Source organism: Aythya ferina (genome assembly GCF_964211825.1).
Source record: "Aythya ferina genome assembly, chromosome: 5".
Taxonomy (NCBI): Eukaryota; Metazoa; Chordata; class Aves; order Anseriformes; family Anatidae; genus Aythya; species Aythya ferina.
The window spans coordinates 47,636,778-47,651,333 of record NC_140301.1 but is presented as its reverse complement, the minus strand read 5'-3'; the positions used below and the strand labels follow the sequence as shown (position 1 = coordinate 47,651,333).

At 48.5% G+C, this 14,556-nt stretch overlaps 1 protein-coding gene across 1 annotated transcript in view; it reads left to right on the top strand.

The window, feature by feature from the left end:
* The window catches only part of EFCAB11 (EF-hand calcium binding domain 11), a 152,420-nt gene extending 138,521 nt beyond the window's left edge, over positions 1 to 13,899 (top strand). The window contains exon 11 of the mRNA XM_084522743.1: positions 12,726 to 13,899. The gene's annotated coding sequence lies outside the window, so the exon portion shown is untranslated. The remainder of the gene's footprint in view (positions 1 to 12,725) is intronic.
* The last annotated feature ends 657 nt before the right edge of the window (positions 13,900 to 14,556 follow it).

Sequence of the window (14,556 nt, the reverse complement as noted above, 5' to 3'; positions counted from 1 at the left end):
CAGAAAGTCAGAAGTTAGTCCTTTTAAAATTACTCTGGGCTGCATGAAGTGGAAATGTTAATACAGCTGTCTTCAACAGGAGGTGTTATTTTTGTCTAAATATACCTATTTCCACAGCTCCTTCCAAGTAGTAAAATGTCACCTGTCTCTTGATACCAAAAGCCAGTGTGGGATGAGAGTGGCCAAGAAGTACATCCCTGATGGCTTGGAAACGGCAGCCAGTTCATGAAGACACCTAGGAGCAGTTCATGAGAACACCTGGGGGTAATATTTGATTCCCTTTGGGAGGCTGAAGATGACAGTGAAGTGTAGATGAGGAAGAGCATGTCTGAGGGAAAAAAGTTGTTTTGTTGGAATTCCCTGTAATGTTTTAGAAGATTTTGTGTTAGAAGAGGCACTTCCTTCTGAACTGTGACTGAATCTAGAGGAAGTACATGTAAAGGTTAATCTCTTTACTGAACTTTATCAGCTACTCTGTGCATATTGAGGCTTCACAGCCTGTCATTGCCTGATGGGGCGTGAGGGCTGGTAAGGCCCAGCCACCGACCTGCTGAGGGGAGCTTGGGAGATTTCGTTCCTCACTGACTTCCCACTGCCGGCCATAAAACTTGCGTTTCAAATTATGATAGTGAGAGTGAAATACTAATTGTGAAAACAATTAACAGAAATTCGAATAGGGCCCTGCACCGCTGAGCATGTGCAGGCTGTGAAAAAGAAAAATCTGGAACAGTAATACTTGGGGCTGCTTTTCTCATCCGTAGGTCATTACAGTCATTGTTCTGGAATTTAATCTGTTATTTGTTCTATTTCTCATGAGATATAATTCTACTTCTTAACTCTACACCAGACTTGTTTCTATATATATGCCTTATATGTGTATGTATATATAGGATTATAAACAAATACATACGTTGTTGTATGTGTTTCTAGTTATATGGAAAAGTGTGCAGTTGTTGCACTGAGGTAGCCTCCTGGTACACAGAATTACACATGATCTTATGGAAAATTGACTTTTTTGAAATGCGGCCATCTCTTTGTTAAGTATTCAAATAATATCGTAGGTATTACTGTGACTGTCTTTTAACTGTCGAGTAGAAAAAGTTACAAACATTTCTGTTAGAACATGTATTTGTTTGTAACCTGTTCAATACATCGCCTATTTATTTGCCAGCTGGCTTCCTTTCGAGAATGTACTATGGAGCGGATATTTTTTGATGTGGTGCTGTGTTTTAATGTTGTTGTCATGCTTTAAGGGAGATCCTACCCTTCCATAATATCTTCTGGAAATATTTGTGAAACATAAGAGACTGTGATTTTTCTGAATGTATTGGCAAAATTGTTCTTGGCTTCGGTTTGGGCATGCAAATGATTTTTTCCTCCCAATTCAAAGTAACATAGTTTTGCTTGCCAATGGTTACATCAACACAGCATTGTTCATTTTGCCTAGGACATACGTAAGCTGTAATATGTTCACGTCTGGAATCGGGGCTCTGAACGGGCCGTGGATCCCGGGGTGCGACTGTAGGGCGGGTGGAGTTTGAGGCCAAAACCGGCTCGTTTCGGGGCCGAGCAGGCGCCCTATGGCCTTGCTGGCTCCTTTCTCTTTACCAAGCTGTGACCTCTGGGTCTGGCTTTTCCCCCAGGGATGCAGCAAACTGCGTGCACCGTGCCTGAGGCTTTGAGCATCGGAGGAGATGTGACGCCTTTGACATTGGTGTTTAAACGCAGGGCAGGGAGTGGGGAAGGAAGAGTGACTCTGGGGGTGTAACTCGGTCTGTGTGTAATCATCCTCGCGAAGGAAGCCCAGAGCTGTGAGGCAAAGCCGAGCTCCTCTCCTCTCCTCTCCTCTCCTGATAGGCTCCTGCAGGTTGTCCATAGCCCATTCCTGGTGGGCCACGGCCTGCTGTGGCTGTGTGAGAGCTTCTTCTGGTGAGGTCCTCACCAAAGCTGTCAGCTGTAAGAAATCGTCACTGGTTCCCCAGCCTCTAGGCACTGGCAGTCAGTCACTTTGTCCCCTTGGATGCTCAGTTTGGGATGTTAGCTTTCGCAATTTCTTCCTGAGAGAAGTGGCGATACGTTTTTCCGTGGCAGCTGGGAGCCTCCTTTGTACCATCCGTCCTAAAGGAGCACCTCAGGACTAGGAGCTTTGTGGAGCCAGAGGGGTTTTTACCCCTTTTCATGGTCTTCTGCTCTTAAGAAGTGAAGCTGGCACCTCTTGGAAAACATATTTTCCATGTTAGAGAGACATAGCTGTGCTTTCATAGTGTGTCCGTCATGATCCTTCAGAGCTGTCTCAGAGCCACCTCTGAGCAGGGCCGAGGGACCCGCCTTGGTGCTGGGCTCCTCTGGAACTCTCCCCCGTTCCCTAACCAGATTGTGGCCATGAGGGGGAGACCGTAGTGTTTTATGGATGCATTTAAAATATTTCATTTTTTGGGGGGTTATTTTGGTTAAAGCTGAGAGGAGAGCATAGTGGGTTGAGGCAGCTAAAGCTGTCTTTGTGCAGTTACCCTCGTGGGGGCCGTGGACAGGATATCCTCGGTCCCTGCTGGGCTGGGCTGCGTCACTCCTCCACAGCAAGCAGCGCGAGCAAGGAGAGACATCCGAGATGCACAACATGTAAATATTCCATAAATACCGGGAATTTGGCAGGGAGGCAGCCGCGGCTTCCTCTCTCCCTGAAGATGCAGCCATATGCCCAGAGATGATTCCAGTTATTTCAGCAGCTTTGGCAAAACTGGATTTTGACTCCCTGTGGCTGCCGGGCTGGCACCAGCACTGGCCCCTTCCCCTTGGGACCAGGGGACGAGAGATGCCAGCAGCCCCCCTGACAAAGTGGGTCCCTCGGGTGGCATGTCCTTGCTCTGTCTGTCCCCAGCCCCAGTTTTGGGGTGCAGACTGGGGTCTGAAGTAGGGTGCCTGCTGCTATTACCCTCTGCCTCTGGTGGATTTTCCTATCTTTTGGGATTGTGGTGTGAGGTGGAATAGCCGCAGGCAAATCACTGTTACGACAGACACATTGCTGCAATAAAATCAGAAATTTATGGCAGTCGAAGATCCAGGCACGTGCCTCTAACTTTTATGTGCTCCTGTGTGTTGTCCGGGTTAGGCGGCACATAAGCCAAAAACGAGCTGCAGGGGACGTGGGTTGTGCTGCACTTACTGCTCCCTCCTGCTGGAAGGGCTCCCTCCTGGCTCTGGGGGCGTTACAGGGATGCCAAAATACAAAGAAGGCTTTGTGTGTGTTTTGACAGCGGGAATGAAGCTGCACCTCCTCTGAAAGGCGATGTTCAGCTGCCCCATGGCACGCCTCGGTGCGTGCTTCCCAGCAGCAGCGCTTCTTCCAGCCCCACGTTGCTGCCACAGAGTCAGTGGCATATGGGATTTTGGTCTGCAGCTTTTCGTATTCTTTTTTTTTTTTTTTTTTTTTCTCCACGAGGGGAGAGGGAGGTATTTGAGAGGGTGGAAATGTCAGGGGCAAAAACTCATGTCCACCTCTTCGCTCCAGTCTTTACAGCACAACCCTTTTCTCCCCGTACCGTCTGCCTGCTGAAATTAACACTTATTAAACTCTGCATGACAGTGCTGCGATGTATTTATTTCAAGTTCCTTGGCAACTTCGGGGATTCAGTTGGAGCATCCTGTCTGGCCACTGAAATCCCCAAGCAGGTCTGTCACAGGCTCTGAAGGAGGAGGATGGTAAGGGGGATGCTGGTTTCTCCTGCATTTTCTTGGGCTCATTTTCCCTGCTGCAACTCCCAGGGCGGAGAGGGGAGCGAGGCGTAACCCAGGGGCTGTGCCTGGTCTGGTCTTCGTAGCCACGGAACTGTGATTATTTTAAAAGCTTTCCTCAGCATCTTGGGGCACTGATAACAAGGTGCCCTCCTGTGTGGTTGTCCCCAAGCTAGCGTGCTTCAGAGCAGCATGTCCTGGGGGCTCGGGCCTGGCCTGCGGCTGGGCATCACCGTGGGTTTTGTTCTGCTGGTTGGACTTGATATCTTGAAGGTCTTCTCCAATCCATATGATTCTCTGAATCCTGTGATTCCCTGATGGTAATCGCACCTCTGGAACATCCCAGCACTTCCAGCTGCTGTTACCAAAGTTCCTCACCCTATATACGTGACTGGGATCTTCCTATGAGACATCGTGGTCCTTGGCTTGGCAAGGTCTTGCCTTGGCCATGCCAGCCCTTGGTGGATACCATGTTTATCTAGAGACAGTGCAGTTGTTAGCCAGAGATTGTCACGCTGATCATTTTGTGATATCTTCCTGGTATCAAGCAGGGTTCTCACAGAGGGATCACCCAGTTGTCCCACCAGTGCCTGCCCTGGTGATCTCCTGCCATCAATTCACATAGCTGGAGATGGTGCTTTCGCTCCCATGTGCCCAGATGGGTATGTCCTTTGTATTGCGTTCTGGAGCCTTTAATTACTCTCAACAAGTCCCTTTCACACTTTGAAAATCCTGTGGTGATTTCAATTTGAATCGCTTTCTCCGAGGCTGCTGTTTGGAGGAGCACACCTGCTCTGGAGACCCCGCGGTAATTGGGCTTTAATAGTTACAGTCCTTTAAATGCACTTAAGGTACCACGGGCTTGAAGAATTGATAACGATGCAATCTGGCACCTCAGTGCAAGGTTTGTGTTGTCTCCGAGCTGGCTTTGATAGTATAGTTTTGCCATTTATGGAGATTACAAACATTACCACGCCGGAGAACTTGGACTTAGGTAATTATTCTCTGCCCTGTGACCACATAACATCCTGCGGGTCTGGGTCCTGCCCTGCCCGCCTGATTCTGCTCTGCCAAGCCCCTGCTGGGTTTGGTGGGAGATTTGCCAGATCAGGGCCCTAAAAAAGGAGTGTGGCTCATTTGAGCAGTATTGCTCATTTGTGCACCAGCCTGGGCTCGTGTTAAGAGGCTATTAAAAAAAAATAAAGAACCTTCTTGTCTTGTCCTTGCCCAGAGCAAACCTTCATCCTGGGACTGATCCAGCAGGTCAAACACAAAGTTCCCTCTGGTTCGGCTGTTACCTAGAATTTTGTATCATTGATACAATGAATAGATGCAGGCTTTTAAAGTTCTCTGATGCCTTAACTCCCCTCCAAGGAGAGGGGGGAAAAAAAAGGAAAGGCGTCTCTCTTATGCATGTCTCTTAATGAGCAGCAAGAGGTGCTCAGCCCGCAGCCTGCTGCTGCACTCAGAATATAAAATTCCCCCAAATTACAAGTTGGGAGTGTGATAATGAACCGAAAGTAAATATGGTTCAGTTTGATATGAATCATTCTTTGGGGGTTTAATTGGGCTCAGATGAGCTGGCATCCTCGCTGTGAGAGCATCGAGTGGTTACACAACGAGGCAGGCGACGCTGCTCGGCTGAGCAGAGCTGTAGGAGCCACGTGGCACCAGGGAAACCTGGCCATCAGAGAGGTTTCCCAGCATGGCTCAGGGAAGGTCCTGCTCTTCTTTGTGGCGGGAATTTGTGATCCCAAAGTAGAACCACTGATGGCTTAGACGACTCACTGTGTCCAGGCAAGGACAGCCCTTCCCAGAGGAAAGGGCACATGGATTTGGCTCTATGTGGGATGGGGAGCTGGAAGGTGCCTTGACTTGGAGATGGAACAGCACAGCGCTGGGAGGTACAGAGGACTTCAAAATATGAACTGTGCTGTAACGGGGAGAGAAAGAAATTGAGTATCGCCTGCTCTAAAGCCACGGTCATGGTTATGGGATGAGGTTCTTAACCTGGTGCATGGAGATTTATATAAGTGATTCTCATTAATGCCACTGGGAATTACTCAGAGAAATACAAGTGCATCTCAATAAGAAATGTGCCTTGGCAGTTCACTATTAATATTTGAAGGCAATACAAGCAAAGTCTCCTCCTCTGAGTCAAGTAGGCAAAAACTAGTGGTATTCTGGGAAAAATAATCTGTTATTTTAGTCTTCTGAGGGGTTATAGGAAGGTGAGCCATTCATGCATACAAGTCCTCAAAATAAGGCATTTCTTCTATGTATGGCATGTTAACTGTTCCTGTGATTTTAGAGCTCAGCTCCTGCCAGCCCTGGGTTTAAGCACATCTCTGTTGACCTGCTCCATCCCAGGGCTTCAGTCCCATCTTGTCATTTACCAGAGGAGAAGTGTTGCTCCCACTGCTCGCAGTTACATCCTTTAATAAAACAGGATGGGGAGGCTTCAGGTTAGAAAAAAAAACCAACAAAACAGAGGCATAAGCAAAATCAGAATTTGATTTTAGTCTAGTGAAATATCTCAAAGAGCTTTCTGCTTCTGAAGTGGCCACTGAAGTGGGTAGAAAGGGCCATGCATTTATGTGAGGTACAGAGGGAGGCAGACATTGACCTCCACTTGATGTTTCTTGGTTAGTTGTTGTTCCTCTGTTCAGTTTGTGTCAGCAGCAAGCTTTCAAGTTGGCATCTTCAGTATTTTCCCCTTCAAGTTTGCATGAAGTTTGAATGCTAAAACCTGCGTTCTGGCAGGAAGGGTTATTTTAGGCATTGGTCCCATCCTGTGGTGTGCTGAGCGCTGCCACGCAGCAGGCTCAGGCTGCGTCTGTGCTCAGCATGTTGCTGCAGCGCTTGCCCGGTCCCTGTAGGACCTGTGACTAATTGCTGCCATGCTGTTTCAACTAATTTTCTCTATTATTCTTAGCAGTATTTACATAATTTTTAATGGAAGCCTGTTTCACTTAAAAGAGAGAGAGTAAAATTTACTGTTCCTAGCAGATGTCAGAGCTCTGGAACAGCGCAGGACCTGGTGATATGGCACCCCAGCGATGCCTCTGGCTTAGCAGAAGGGGCACCAAAACAGATGAGCCTTGCCTCCTGCCCTGCGGATGACAAATGCCAAAGCTGACCTTTATAACGGCACACTGCAGGTGACAGTCCACCCTGAAGCCAAGGGTTTCCCGCTGAGAAGGTCCTTGCTCATGGCTGTGCAAGTTGAATTTTCTCGTTTTTCACATTCCTGGCAAATAAATTGGTGAGATTAAAGTCAGTGCTCTGGATTGCGTGGTGCAAATCTTCATTTTGCTCTCAGATGAGGGTACATTACACTGATAATGTGCTCTTTTAATACATCAACAGAGATAACAATGCCTAAATAAATATCCTGCTTGATGCTTAGGTAAGGATTTCATCCTGCTTGCCTGTAGGCAGATACCAGAGAGAGTTTACAATTTGCTGCTCAAGGATTCAATCCTTTCTTTCACTTTGTTTTGCATTCCAACTTGTGGCATATAGCTGCATAGAAATGACCACGAGGAAATAAAGCACACAGTCACACAGTAGTTGCACAGAATAAAGTCAGCAGATAATAAGGGGTTAGAAACCACGGACCTCAGAAGGTCCAGTGACTTGCCTAATGCAGATGTTTTGTTGCACATTAAAAGGCAGAACTCCAGGGTGGTCACTGCTCTCCCCAGCAGTCAGACAGCCACGAGACCGTGTGAGGGTGCCCCTCTCCCCTACTCTGCTGCCTAGACACGGTTATTTTACAGGAACTTCCAAAAACTTCCAACCACCACTGTCATCTCTGTGACAAGTGTTAGTACCAGCCGGGCTCAGCTGGGAGCACCAGGCTCCTGAGGCCAGGCTGGTTTTGAGTACCCTGTTGGTGAAACAGGAGCCCAGTTTGGCTGCGAGATGGACATGGCCTCAGAGCACAGGTGAGGGTCCGTGGTGGTGGCGCTGGGGGACACCAGAGAGGGACGTAGGCTGTGGGAGATGAGTTGCTCAGGAGGGAAGAAGACATTTTTTTCCAGCAGCTAAAACCCTTTTGTATTTTGGTTTCTGGTTAAGTTATTTATCCTAAACATTTGGGAGAAAAGCTGTCTCTCTATGAAATATTTAACACCCTTGCCTTCAGCTGTGGGCTGAGAAAGCTCCCAATCCACGTGTGAGTCACCAAGAGCTCCTCTGACAAAAATAGAGGAAGTCGATGCTTGTGATCGCTACAGGAAAATAAACAAAACAAACAGCACACAAATGTTTGCTGATTTGGAAAAAGCCGAGAATGGTTCATGTTTCTTGTACATCCATCGTTCTGTCATATACATGGACCAGGACTCGTCAAGTCCCAGTTTTTAAGCGCAGATGATCTCAATATTCTGGGTAGTGTCACGTCCTATATAACACAGGTGAGTCTTCCCCCCAGTCACTGGGCTTTTGTTAAACGCTGTTCGGGTTCGTATCCTGCCATGATGAAGACTGTGGGATGTAGATCATTGCTTCCCTTCGTAGCTTGTTCTTTCAGTAAATTGTTCCGAGTTTCATCAGCTTCGTTCTCACTTCCAGCCATCAGTTCAAGCTCTGTGCAGCCACAAGACCCGAGCTTTGCAGTGCCCCCTTCTCTCACGATGACAGCCGGGGACTGGTCTGCAGAGGGCAGGAGAGCAGTCCTGTCCTTCCTGGCATCGGAGGTGGTTCCTGGAGAGCCTGCAGTGGTGCGAGGCTAAGACCCCACTGTGGACAAGCAAGAGCGTGTCCATCTTCCTGGCTGTCAGCCTGATTCTTTAATCACAAAGCCTGACACAGAGCTGGGGCTTTGGTTACTGAGCTCCTCTGGTTAATCTGATGCAAGTTGAAGCACGGTCAGCTCTGTGACTTCAGTACGTTTTGTATCCTTCTTGATTGACTCCGTTAGGCAAATAGTGCTTGTTGGATCCTTCAGCTGCCGATCGTTTCGTGTGTCCGCTTGATTATAAAGGAGCCTGAGGTGCTGAGTGGGGTAGAAAGAGAGCACCTGATAACAAATCCTGTAACAAGAAAGGTTTGGGATAGAGCAGATCACGTTACAGCTGAGGTGTGAGTTGTTCCAGCAGTGCTGTTGGTGAGTGCTGTTATGCACTGTGCTTACGTGTGCTGCGTATTCATGGTTGTAACTGAACTTGCTGCTTGTTCCTATTCAAGGGTCAGGAACCAAATGAGTAAAATTAAGACGAAAAGCTTTTTTGGCATCTTTCTCCCTTTGGCCAAATTATTTTTTCACCATGCAGATGAAGTTACCAGCTGCGGAGAGAGATGGCAATCTGTGTCCTGTAGCTAACTACAGAGACACCTCCAGCAGGGGTTGTACACCTCCTTCCGCTGTGGACCACTTAACATTTTTTTACTGGTAATGTAGATTTCTTGTATAGGGAACAGAACCCTACTGACGAGAGGTCTACTCCTCATTACTACTTGCAGATGTCATTCACAGAAGATACCTGTTTTTGCTGGCTGAAAACCGAGGCAGTTTTTGTGCTCTCCGAGGTCACTTCTCTAGGGAAGACATAGACATAGAACACTTTTTCTAGCCCATGTGCTCTGAGTACTTTTAAACAATTTCTTGTGGCTTATGGACTTGATTCTGATTTCAAAGCAGTGTTTATATATTGGCTTGTGATAAGGTTATTTCCAATTTAAGGCTATGAAAGTAAGATGTTGTTTTGTTTTTTTTTCATTTGTTGAGATGAGAAATATGAATCTTGTCCCCTGCTCCACAGCATGGTGCTTATTTGAAGATGCAGGGGTAGCTCCAGTAACCTGTGTTAGTAACAAGTCACCAGCTGAGCTGCACCGATGGACCAGTACGTCCTGGCGATCGTCCCTTGGACCGTTTGCTCCTTTGCATTGTGTGGGTGGGACCTGGACATGTACCTGTGCTATGTGCCTGCCCTTGGGTAGCCGAGGTTAGTGGATGTGACTCTTTGTAGGTGGCTCGCCTGCTGCTCCCCTTTCTGGGAGGAGTGAATGAAGGTTGCTGAAAGTCAGTGAGGTTTTGAACGTAAAAGCATTAAAGACTGAAAGCTGTCAGATACCACCTCAATGGGCAGTCTGCAAGTACTTAGAGAGGAGTCGGGATGGTCAGGAGAGCATTCATACCAGCAGTGTGGAAAACATTAGACCCTTTTTAAACCTGTAGCTGGGTAAACACACGTGTAAGGACTCCTCATCGGGAGGAGCTGGTGTGACCATTCACCTGTGCCTGAGCCAGCTGATAAAGCTGACAGCCTCATTCCCTGCCCATTGCTCGAGTTGCCTAATGCCGCAATTGCCGGCCTCTTTGATGAAAGGCAAGTTCATGTATCAGATTGTTGAGCATTAGGGATAGGGGATTAGATTTGCAGTGTAATCTTTCAGTAACATTCCTCTTGATCCAGAGACCACAGTGTATAAAAAGGGCTCTTTTCTCCCTGACATGGTGGTGGCCGGCTAAGGGATGCTATCTTCCACCTTCCTTTGGAGATAGTGAGGCTGCTGCCGACCTGATGCTCGCGAAGGTCACAGCTGCACTGGGCAAAATTAGTTCTGTGCAGGACAGTTAAGTAGATTGGATTTTCTCAGTTGTAGCTGATTTGCTTTCATCTAGGCTCCTCTTGCAAAGCCATTTAAAGTCCATTCCCCTCTGCCCCCCGCCGCTCTTCTGTGGGAAAGGACTGAAAGGGAGATATTTCTGCCTGGGCTCCGACCCTGCTCTGTGCCCCCTTCTCACATCTCTCCCAGCAAAGAGCCTGGGCAGGGGCTGGGGCAGGCTTAGTAGCTGCTCTGCAGCCTCAGGCTGGATTTCATCCCACCACAAACGTCCTAGCTCCAGCAGGGAAGGCCCCATCAGCTCTTCCCACCTGCCACTTGGCCCTCGCTTTGGGTCCAGGACCCTGGGGACCCTTCTGCTGCAGGCTCCTCGGGTGTTGCTGCAGGCGTGGCTGAGCCCCTTCTTGGTCCAGCTCCTTCCTGCTGTGGCTGGGTGCCCCTGCAGGTTTTGGAGAGCTGATGGAGACAGTTAATCCTGATGGAGACAGTTAATTTGGGTCAGAAGGCAGCACAGCCTTTGACTTCTAATCAGGAGAAAGCTTCTGCTGATGTCTGTGGCAGCTTCCCATGAGTAAGAGGTTTGATGAGGTGAGTCTGGCCGCTGGAAGATGCGCCAGGTACCTGTCTGTACTGGCAAGGCACGGGATGTGGTCCTGGCTGCGGAGCACGTTCCCTGTGTGCGTGACAAGACACAAGAGGGAGGGCGCCTTCCTCCCAGGCACGTTTTCCCTAAATGCCTTTGCCTGTGGGGGTAGTTACGGTGGGGTTCTGCCTGCTGGGGCACGTGTCCCATGTCAGAAAGCAGCCACTGATGGGAAAAGCTTCCTGTTTTCCAGGCATCCTCCTTGTCCACTCCCCTTTCTTGTGGTGAAACCTGCGGCAATGGCCACCTGGTGAATTTGGGGAGCGGCACTGGAGTTTGTGGCAGAGAGCTGATGGAGGGGTGCTGTGTGATGCTGGTAACGGGCCGTGCGGTACCAGTTCAGCTCCGCGGCACCCGTGGGGAGGATTCACAGGGAGGTTTGCTGGAGGGCAGGGATACCTCCTGCTTTGCAAAGGCACCTTCAGCCTTCGCCAAAAATCCCCTCCATCTGGGCCTATATGGAAAAAGGGGTATGGCAATAACTGAGGGGAGAGGGAGCTACTGGTCAGTGTTCTCTGTGCCCCAAACCTGCTGCTGATGCAGAGCTGGCAGACTGTACAGGCAGGGGCACCTGCTGCAACACCTGCTGTAGGCTCTTTATGCTAGGATGAGGGTAGAGGGTCGTGCTGCTTCAGGTGCTATGGCTGCAGTTTGCAGGCAGCCCAGCAAGGTGTAGGTGAGCTCAGCAGCTGCCCAGGGTGGGCAGAGAGGTCCTTGCAGGGCCAGCCTCACTGCTTGGGGCTGTTTCACTGCCAGGGAGGAAGCACTGGGCTGCTGCAGGCCTCGAGCAGGTCACCCAACAGTGCTGGGGACAGGAGCATGCCACATGAGGCAGAGGGGTGCTGTGGCACTGCTGCTGTCCCCCCAGGTGCCATGTTTGTGGACACCAGCACCTGCAGGAGGTGGGCAGCCTGCAGGGGAGCACAGGGCTTGGGTGCAGGACGTGCTGTGCCAGGCAGGTTCCCTCAGTGTGGTCAAATGTGCTAAAATGTGAAGGAGTAAAGAGGGGTGAAGAAACTTTCCGGTAATATCTTAAGGATGTGTTCAGCCACCCATAGGACCTGGCTCTTTATTACACAGAGACTGCAAATAACTGTTTTCACGCAGTCTTACAGGCTGCTGGATCTTAGCACGCTACAGACCGTGCAGTCACTAGCGCTTTGATGTCTTAATGCAGAAATGGTTGCAAAAGAGAAGCACCAGGTCAGCTGATTATACATGCAGCCAGATTGAGATTTCAGATTCCATTTTCTTTCCTAAAAGCTTTTGTAACTATCGTTTTCCCAAGCTGCGCTGAAAACATGTGGTGACCCTGGTTTGTCTTTGACTTTTTCTATTACTTTTTATTGGCATCTACCTTTATGTTATGACGGTACATTCTATACTGAATTACAGGCATAAATATTGCTCCAGGGCTTGGGCTTTGTAGATGATACACATTTGGGAAAGGCACTGGTGACTGAAGAAGAGTCAGTGCTCAACGTGCGGATGTGTAGTGATAGGAAACATTAGCATCCTTTGTGTCTGCATGTCAGTGTAGGTCTGAGGTGCGAGGATTTCAGCTTGCTCATTCAGACAATGCATTAGGGATATGAAGTATTTGACAGTTCCTTTATATTTAGTATTTTAATGTCAAAAATGTGTCACATCTGGTATTAATTGGTGGAAAATTATGCCTCTAATTTACCAATTTGATTGTCTGGGAAAATGGGAGAGAGTGTAACAAAACAAACGAGTGCCTATTAATCTTTTCAATTTGTCTGTTTACCAGCAGCTAAGGCAGCTCGGTACGTGGCACGCCGTAAGCAGCTCCCCAGCAGTGTGCTGTCACTTGCAGAGAGGACCAGAGCTGGTGCACTGGGAACTCGCTGAGGGAAGGATGGGCCCCTCAGGAAACCTCCCAGGACCATCACCAAGGGCGATGTCCTCCAGGATGCCCTCTCCTATGGTGGGTGGAGGGTGCTGGTGGGTAATAACCCTGCGGGGTGACTGCACAGTGTCCCCCTTCCCGCTGTCCTGGGTGTGGGGATGAACGAGCAGCTGCCAGGGACATTGCTTTTGGTACCGCTTCACTGACCGCCTGACACAAATCGGTGCATTTTTCCACTGTAATTGATGTAATCATTATTAATTAACAAACATAATTTTCAATTGTGTGGGTAAGAGATGGGTGGTTGCTGTCAGTGTAAACAGAACCAGTGTCTCACCTGTGAGACAAGGGTCGTGTCTCCTGTCTCATGGCCGTGCTCACTTGGGTGCCTTCCAGCAAGCTCAGAAATCCCCTGCCTGTCCCAAGGAAGGCTGTATCATAATGGTGTTTTTGCTGACAATTTTTCTTCCAGCCCACGTGAGCTTACAGCACGTGTTGTTTTGGCACTGGCTTTGAAGTAAAATGGACCAGTGTTCTCTTCAGCCCTGTTTTTTTTTTTCACACTTGTTGAAGGAGGAACAGAGGTAAAAGAAGCTAGCTTGTTCTTTCTGATTTTGCGAACACAGAAGTTGGTATCGCAGGTAACTTGTGGATCAAATCCAAACTACAGATATGCTTCAGCAAGAGGCTGTCACTGAGACTGAAAAGCTGAGTTTAATGAGGAGCGTGGCTGCTATGTTTGGGACCAACTGGCAGGCACAGCAAAGGAAGCCAGATGCGGCACACAGCTCTTTGGGTATGGCGTGTGTATGGTGACAAAGCAGTAGCTTTTCTATCAAAAGACACCAGTGTATTTGTGAAAATATGTTTTTGGAGAGTCAAATACAAGGTGCTTATTTTAGTAGCAGAAAGCCCCTGAAACATGCCAGCTCTGGAGTAAGCACGTTCTGAAAAGTGACATATTCTGTATGATTATTCCGGTATGCACCATCTGTCGGTGGCGTATCCAAATATTTATGTATTTGGATTCTTGTAACTGTTATGAGGATACTGAAGTTCATAAATCATTTCGAATTCAGCAATCATTTTGTTACCTCTCCGTGTTTTAATAGTGACGTCTTGCGTGTCCCCGCTAAGGCTGTGTCACGGGGAGCGGAGTCACGGCGTGATTATGCAAAGGACACGCTTCACACAAAAAGTCTGCGGCCAGGAGGTGCCCGAGGCCATGTCCCCTCCAGGGGCTGCACTGACTCCAGCTACTTCTTCCCGTTCAGTTTTAGACTGTGCCATGCTCATTCAGCTCCACCCGGCCTTGTGCAGTGACTACACTTAGACTGGCAAATGCTATAATATGGCTAATTATGTTTAATGCAGATAATGTCGTATAATCAAAATAAAGAGTGGATTGCAAACAGATCCTTAAAGGGCACCAGGCACAGAAGTGACGCTGTTTTTATTACCACTGGCACCACTGAAGTGGTAGCAGCTGCTCGGCTCCGGCTGGTGCGGCCCCTTCCCAGGGATACGCGGAGTTTTCCAGAAGAAGGGCTAAGTGCATCGGAAGCACATTACTGCTGATAATAGTAATTAGCTCAGATGATCAGTAGAGCTCAAAATGTTTTGTAAAATATTATTATCTCAGTATTGCAAGTCTGCAAACTACGGCACAGAGGAACAACCAGAGGAGCTGCAGTTGGACTTGGGGATGGCCCCTGGCTGCTGCCCCTTCCCTTAT